Source organism: Neltuma alba, unplaced genomic scaffold (assembly GCF_004799145.2).
Source record: "Neltuma alba isolate B1F8T4 unplaced genomic scaffold, ASM479914v2 tig00003715_pilon, whole genome shotgun sequence".
Lineage (NCBI taxonomy): Eukaryota > Viridiplantae > Streptophyta > Magnoliopsida > Fabales > Fabaceae > Neltuma > Neltuma alba.
In genome coordinates, this window is record NW_021633400.1 from 5,945 (window position 1) to 14,608 (window position 8,664).

General features: G+C 30.9%; 1 pseudogene; it reads right to left on the reverse strand.

Moving 5' to 3' along the window:
- Positions 1-2,535: 2,535 nt before the first annotated feature.
- On the reverse strand, positions 2,536-6,672 carry LOC114742341 (protein NRT1/ PTR FAMILY 5.4-like; annotated as a pseudogene).
- Positions 6,673-8,664: the final 1,992 nt, after the last annotated feature.

Below are 8,664 nucleotides of genomic sequence, written 5' to 3' on the forward strand. Positions count from 1 at the left end.
TCACAAATCACAATTTTTCATCCAAACCCTAACTTACATTTTCTCAAATCAACCATCTAAGTAAAAATTAGGTCATAAAACTCTTATTCTAACCTCATAAGCTCCAATAATATCATAAAAATAAGTTAGAAGTCTCAAAGGTTAAAAATCTAACAAGCCCTAACAAACTTTACTTTTCTGCTAAAAACAAAAATAAATAAGAAGAAGGTAAATAAGAAGAGGTAGGGTAAAAATGACTTACCTAGATAAGACCAAATAAGACTCCCTTCTTGCTCTCACTCACTAACTCCCTCACACACTCACTCCCTCACAGCGACAAACCAGAGGAAAGTGAAGATGAAGGAAAAAGGAAGGCTACTGGACGGAGGGAGAAGGGAGAAGGAGAAGAGAGAAGAATTAATTGTAGTGGATCACATGACCCCCTATTTCATCCCATTTGATTTATTTTTTTTAATTAAGGAAGGGGGCACGGGGATCGACCCCCCGTTCCCTCGCAAACCGAACATATTTAATAATATATTCTATATATCTTTTTTTGTAAAAAAAAAAGGAATATACAAGGTACCTGAAAATTAATGAAGAGACCTCAATAAATCATATCACAAGATGAAAAATGAAACCAAAAAGATAAAATTGTCAACAATATTTTTTATAATAATATCACATAATTTTAAAGAGGATCTTATATGAAAATAAAAATTTGGCCAAAAGGAAAAGGAAAAGAGAAAAGACGCAATGGAAATATAATTATATTATTTTAATATGTGAAAATTATGGACTTGCAGTCTAAACACATCAAATACAAAGTTATTATGCGACATATGAATATTTTTGTGAAAATAAAGAATTTCACAAAGGTCTAGTGATTATTATTACGTATAGCATTTTGTGGTGAATGCAATAATTTTTTGCATTTATTACTAATTTGGCAGTATATGAAAAACAAAATATATGTCTATTAGATATTGTTATAGCTTATACATGTGGCTCACTAAAAATGAAGTTTACATGATAATTCTTGAAGGATTTAAAATGCAAGAAGCATATATATAGAAGAAAATTAATCATCCAATATTTAAAATATTATGTTGAATATTTGGCTCAAAAAAATGTATTACTAAATAAATAATTTCATATCTTACTTGACCTGTAGATCAAGTTATTGAATGCATTAATGATTTCAAAATGATTGATTTTTGTTATGATAATTTTGTCTACAAAATATATTCAACTAAATAGACTAGAAGTCCCATATATTTATTCTATAATAATATTTACATATATTATCAATATTACGTGTTATAATTTTATTGGTAATGATAAGTTTCTGCAGCTATGCATATGAATAACGAAATTAAAATTGGATATGTACTTCTATGAAACTATTATATGATATCAGTTTGTTCAAATTAAATTAATCATGTCGATATAAGATATATTATGGTGTTTTTCAAAATAACCTTTCTTTGTAGTTTTCTCAGTACAAGTAAAGAATATATTGATAATTCCACATATCTAGAAGATATATTAAATGAATATATTTCAATATAATTTCATGATGATGTACTATGCATAGTTCAACTAAAAAGAAGATATGCTTGAAAAAGCATTAGACGACTTGAGAAATTAATATACTCTATTGTGATAAAATGATAAAGAGTGATGCTGTTGATAGGGGGAGTAAAAGTGATATTGTCATCAGGGGAAGTAAAGATCATACTGTACTCTTTTTCTTTAGCCAATATTTTGTCCCACGGGGTTTTTCTTGCAAGGGTTTTAATAAGGGATCTCTAATATGTATTGTGTACTCTTTTTCTTTCACTAAGTTTTTATCCCAATAGGTTTTTCCTAGTAATATTTTAATGAGGCACAATATTTGTTTTGGACATCAAAGGAGGAGTGTTATAAATATTGTATATATGTGGATGTCCATAACTTCCAACTCACAGGATTCTTCATAGGATTTTTTATCTTTGAATGTCTTAAACCCATAAACCCCCAATGAATGACTTAAGAGGAGTTTTTCATGTTTATTATCATTATTCCCTTATTCATTTCTTTGTAACCTTTGGATTAGACTTTAATAGTTGGGGGCCTATAAATAGAGGCCATGTACAAGGTATTTGTACCCGTATATGTGTATGAGAAATACTCCTTGTTTCCTCTCCCAATTCTTATCTTGCTATTCTCTTTCTACTCTTTAACTTTCTTATTTTCATAACAGTTTATAATTTATGCTACAACACAGTATATAACATTAAATTAAGAAGTTTTAAAACATGCATGCATAACACATAAATAATTTAGAATTATTTACTAATTAACAAGCCGCGTTATTCATGAACCAGGAATAGTGAGACTCGCTTCTGTACAATAAATCACACTAATTAAACAAATATATTATGGATAACATATAAAATATTCACCTACTTTAAAATCTAGCACTATCCCATATAATTATCATTAAAAAATTGAAATTATCATAAATTAATCAAGATCAAATATAAGATTTATATCAAACCAACTAATTACTATTCATAAATTGTAGATTTCAGAGGCCTTTTGGTACACATACCTCTTAGAAACAACAAGAAAAACACCTAAATTCAAAACCCCTAAACCAGCAAGCAGAAGATAATAATAATCAAGGCGTGACCTATTCAGATTATTCCCCAGCCATCTTCCTTCGCTTGCTGTCTCCACAATAGATATAATTCCACTGCTTATAAAATTTCCAGCCCCGACATTACTAACATAAAGTGCAGCCCCAATGCTTCTCATAGCCACTGGCATTTGATCATAACACAAATGTTGAAGCCCCACAATTCCAAAAGCATCAAAAAACCCACCAAGAATATATTGAGGGAGCAACCACCAAACCCTAATTGGCACTATTGCTTTTGGATCATCCAAGAGATTGTGATCACTCGCTGTTTTAACCCTTTTGGCCTCAACCATGGCAGCCACAAGCATGGTTATAACAGCAAAGATTAAGCCAATGCCTATTCGTTGAAGTATTGTGATGCCTGTGGGTTTGCCTGTGAATTTTCTTACCAGAGGCACAAAGAGTCTGTCATAGGTTGGGACTATGGTAATAATGGCGATGCAAGTGAAGCCTAAGAGTGAACCTGGTGGAATGTTGAAGTGGGGTCCAATGGATCGAACCATTGTGCTGCCTTGTTTAATGTATAAGGTTTTCATCTGAGCAAAAACTACACTGGTATATAAGCTTATTAACCATATGGGCATAAGGCCAAGAACCAGCTTCATTTCTTCAACTTGGTTTAATGAACATAGCCTTCCAAGGATTTCTAGTCTTGCTTGACGCATCAATGTCATCAATTATCATTGCCTTGTCTAAAAATCTGAAACACGTTTGTCAAAAGTGTTAACAACTTTGTATATTAACTTGGTTTAATGAACATTAGCCTCAAAAGTGTTTGTGAAGGTTCATGTGATGCGATGATAGTAGGTAAGATGAATTTCAAGGAAAACTATAAACATGTATGTAAGGATCAAATTGATTGGCCTCACTTTGTCTTGTCGCTCATCTCTAGTATGTTTATATGCGAAACTAGCATATGCTTCCCGGTACACACGGGAAGCTTTAACATAGTAAAATAACATAATCTTCTTGCTTTCACAAATTATTCATGCATTGAATCCATCTGCCATACTATTATATCTTAATATAAATCTAGATAATTAAAATTACAATGCCAGTCACAAGGAAAAAAAAACTACTAATTAGCTTATTTTTAACATATTTAATTTGATATTTTTTATGTATCAAGCATTCGGTTATACTTGAGCATTTGGACTTAATTAAAAGTAGCTCCAATTTCCTGATGTGATTTTCTCTATCCACATAAGTTTTCAAACTTCTGGTTAATACTATTTAACTTTTTTTTTTCCCCTTCAGATGGGCATGCCAATTCAGTTAATTAAACAATATCCTCTCCTTAGAGATGGTCATAACATCAATGTTTGATAACCCAAGGATATAATATTGCAACAATTTTAACATTTGAGAGGTAATGTTAATCATATACCAGTATGTATTGTAGGGCCATCAATAATATTCCTCAAACAATAATTCAGGAGCAAAAATACTATTTAACCCTTGTCAAAATGGTTATTTGATAATTCGGATAGTACCTGAAATGTTTGGTGTGATCAAAAGTCATAGATTGAGGCTCTGTAAGTATGCCACCATTGGATTTATCTCCATAACAAATGCCTCTTCCATCGCGCGTTTCATCTACGCGCCACTTTCGAACGGCAGCTACCACCACCTGTGCCATGCTGGTAAAAGGACTTCCCAAGGGCCCTTGTTTCTTATAATTCCTTATGCCTAACAAGAAAATACCAAATCCAACACCCATAACTGCTGCTAATATGCTAAACCCTATGTCCCATCCAACATTATCCTGAATTTGCAAAATGCCAAGAAAAAATAATAAGATGAATCACAAAAAGAATATGAAAAAAAAAAAGAAATGATAGTTAATATTCTATAATTTTCCCTTGGAAGTTATCTTAGTGGTGGCTCACTAATGCATGAGTATAGAACCTTTTGTATTGGCAAATAGTATATTTTTAATCATTCTCTTAATTTTATACCATGTTTCAGTTTGATTATCATTTAACTTTGTTAAGTTTTCTTTTATATTCATTTTTAATACCAGCAAACTGATTCCACCTAATTATATAAGGCTACAGATCGAGGTTGTTAGTTACTATTAGAAATATACGTTCAAGTAGTATTGAATTAAAACTTCGTATAAAAATTATAGGACCGATTATGTGCATATTTATATAAGTGTGTGTATATAATTGTAATAGTTAGATTTGAATTATTTTGTTAGCATATGTAAAACTTCATGTCCTTAATATAAAAGCTAGTTGACTAATTTGAGTAGATTAAGTAAATTAGTTAAATTAGTTATTTGTAATAAATAAGTATTGTATTATCTAAATTATTCTTGCTAATCCTATGCATTACTCTAAGGACTATCTTAAAAAAAATAGATAAATATGATAAATAAAGTAGATTAGGATCTTATATTTAGAAGCAATTAAATGTTAAACTAGCTCTTATATTAAGAACCAGAAGAGGTAGTACCAAAATGGACAAATTAAATTAAAAGAAGAATATGATGATGAAACAGTACCTGGATATAAGTAATACCACAAATGGAAGATAAAACACCAATGGCAAGTCCAAAGTACCACCAATTGAAGAATGAGATCTTAGCCATAATCTCTTGAGGCGATGACTCGTCGAACTGATCAGCAGCAAATGTTTGGATGCATGGCTTGTGCCCTCCTTCCCCCATCGCTACTATGTAAAGTGCTATGAATAACACCAACTTTCGACTCCCTACAGAAATCACTGGCGACGCTGATACTACCAACAAAACCATTCCCTGTGTCCATCCATATATTGATGCAGAAAGGGAGAGGGGAACGGGGAAAAGATCAGAGAGAAGAAAGAACCAAGAGTAGAGAAAAGGCGAGAGAAGAAAGTAACTGTAATCTGATTCAATGCTCAGAGTTTGCTGGGAAAATGAAAACCGTAAAATTTCTAATAATAGTAAAAACACCTAATCCTAATAATTAGAATAATGCTCAGAGTCTTCACTTAGCTTCTACATTTAACCACTAATATGACAAAGTACTACTTTTGGTTCTTAATATAGGAATCAGTTGACTTATTTAGAGAGATTAAGAAAGTTAATAAATTACCTTAAAGTATTTATATTTATTATTTTTCTCCAAAGTAACTTGCTACTTTTATAAATTGATATATACTCTAATGATACATGTAAGTATTTCAGATGGATCATGTAACATATGCTATAATTAAGTAATTTAGTAACTTTCTTAATCTTTTCAAATTAGTCAACAAAGTATTATATTAAGGACTGAAGGTAGTAATAGTTTTTTGGCAATTGAGAAATGAGTAGGTATATATACCAGCAAATAGATTATGGAAGAGACGATGATGATGTTGAAACGACCGAAGTAGGAATCAGCTATGAAGGCTCCAACCAAAGAACAGACGAAGGAGACACCAATCCATGTGTTGACATTCTTAGCAGCTGTCGATGTTGTCTCTTCCAACACATTGGTGAGATAACTTATCAAGTTTCCAGCTATACCATAGAATGCAAATCTCTCTGCCATCTCCACAACTGCTTGCAGTTCACCAAAATTAACCATTTATATGAAATTTGCTTCAAAAACATATATAGTAGATGCATTTGTATTATGAGTCTCACATTAACAAGGCTCACAAATTTCGCGTGGTTTATAATTAAGTTCAAGAGGCTCTTTCTTGTAATAGACCAGTCTTTTAGGATTAGGTTTTTCTTTTGGACTTGTGCTCATAACAATGTATTTCTTATTATTAATTAAGTTTTGAACTTCGAATTAGAATGAAAAATTGGACATTTTTAATTAGGGCCTAATTGTTAACCAATTTTATAATATAATTTACACTATAAAATGAGTCTTACATTTAAGATCGAAGAAGTATATGATTTGTGGCAAGAGGTTAGAGAGAGAGAGCATACATATCATGAAGATGGCAGCACTCCAGCCACCTTTAGAGGGCTTGTGATCACTTGAACACTTATTTCCCTTTACTGGACATGTCTCGCTACCCATTTCTGCTAATTAAGTTCTGGAACCACTCATCAAAATGTGAATAAACTTTGGGGTTTGTCTTTGATCATACCCTACACACACATTATATGTATATGTATATGTATATATTTAATGTTTATTATATGTGTGTGTGTCCACACATAGACAGACAGGTACACAAAACATTGCTAGCCATATGGTATATTTTGTGGTTATTATATGTAGGTATCAATAATGAAATTTGGCCGTGAATGTTAACAAAAGGTAATGTACCTGGCACAAGCCATGCATTTAAGAATTATATTACAGGTCTTTAAAAAGTATGGATAGCCAAGATTCCTTTGTCTTTTTGTTTTTACTTCCCCCCTTTTTTAAAAACAATAATTTTACAAAGTTAATTCTTATTGCTATTGAATGGATACCAGAGACACACAATAATTTTATACTCGATGGGAGGTGACATAATTTTCACTAGACTGTTAATTAAACTGGCACGAATATTCTATGTTTATAAATTAGGACTCCATTAAGTTTACAGGACTAGGCGAATAAAATTTTAATTATATACTACCCCTGGTCCTAATTATAAGACTATATTTGTAGACTAGAAATAAGGTCTTATAATTAGAACCAGAGGTATTATAATACTATACTCCTTCAATCCTAAATATAGGACCCATTTTATAGTGTAAATTTACACTATAAAATGGGTCTTATATTTAGGACCGGAGGAGTATTTTTTTTTTATATGTCCAATTAAACGAATTTGATTATTGGTAACTAGTCTCTTTTTGATGCGAGTGCTACACTACCTTATTACTTTTGGTTTTAATTATAAAACCTCATTTGTATATTACAAACGAGGTCTTATAATTAGGACCACAGGTAGTATAATATAAACCTAGGAAAATCCTAAAAGAATACTTCTAAAATTTTAAAGTTTCAAGTTAGGAATGACTGCAAAAATGTATTATCATTTACTTTTCAAATGTTATTAATTGTTGTTCAAGTATAATAAACAGAACTGATTTGAAATTTAAAAATTCAAGAGTATTTTTTTGGGATTCTCCCCATAATTAATCCTCATGACAAACTCCACCATTTATGCGCCTATACGAACCTGATTTCTAAAATTCTGTAAAATGCACACAAAATATGAATAGTTTTCTAAACATAAAACACGGAATGATAATTGAATCAAATATCATTAATGAATTATTGCTGATCATAATGTGGTATATTTAGCTTTTAAAAGAGGAAAAAAAATAATTGAAAAAATTCTGATGGTTTCTTTTTACTTTTATTATTTTCTCTGATCCTTAATTTCTACTTCGAAAAATAACCTTTCATTCTTATTTTTTATTCAAATACACAATCCACCAAACATCCATAATCTTTATTTATAAAGCCTTCCTTAATCAATAACGGCTGGTCGCGGACATTATAGAATGATTTAGAAGACAATACATATCCCACGCAACAGCTTTATCCTCAGCAATAAAGAAGCCAAAGTTATCCCCCAAAACACATAAATATCAAACTAAAATGTCGCTCTTTTAATTGGAAAATTGATGAATGGATGCATATAAAATAATTACAAACAGGGCCATCACATATATATATTTATATACATAGTAATAGATAGCCAAAATATTAGTGATAAATCCTAATCAATTAATTGGTACATGCACAGTTGAAGAATTAATTCATGTGTGTGTCTATATATAAACACATAGAACTTGACAAATGCTCGGTACGTTTGCAGAAAATTCACCAAAAAATGGCTGTTCTTCCTTCCATTGCAACAAGGAAATTTTTGCTTGCATCTATGGTGATCATGCTTCTGCTATCATTTGGTATGTGAAAAACTACTTATTAATTAAATATCAAACATTCCTAATGATATTGGGTATATATTTTCATTTAAAATGGTTTTGATAAACAACTAACGATATAATAAATCTGTACTTACACTCAATCAAGTTATCTAAACTGTTATTAAATAGTAATTCT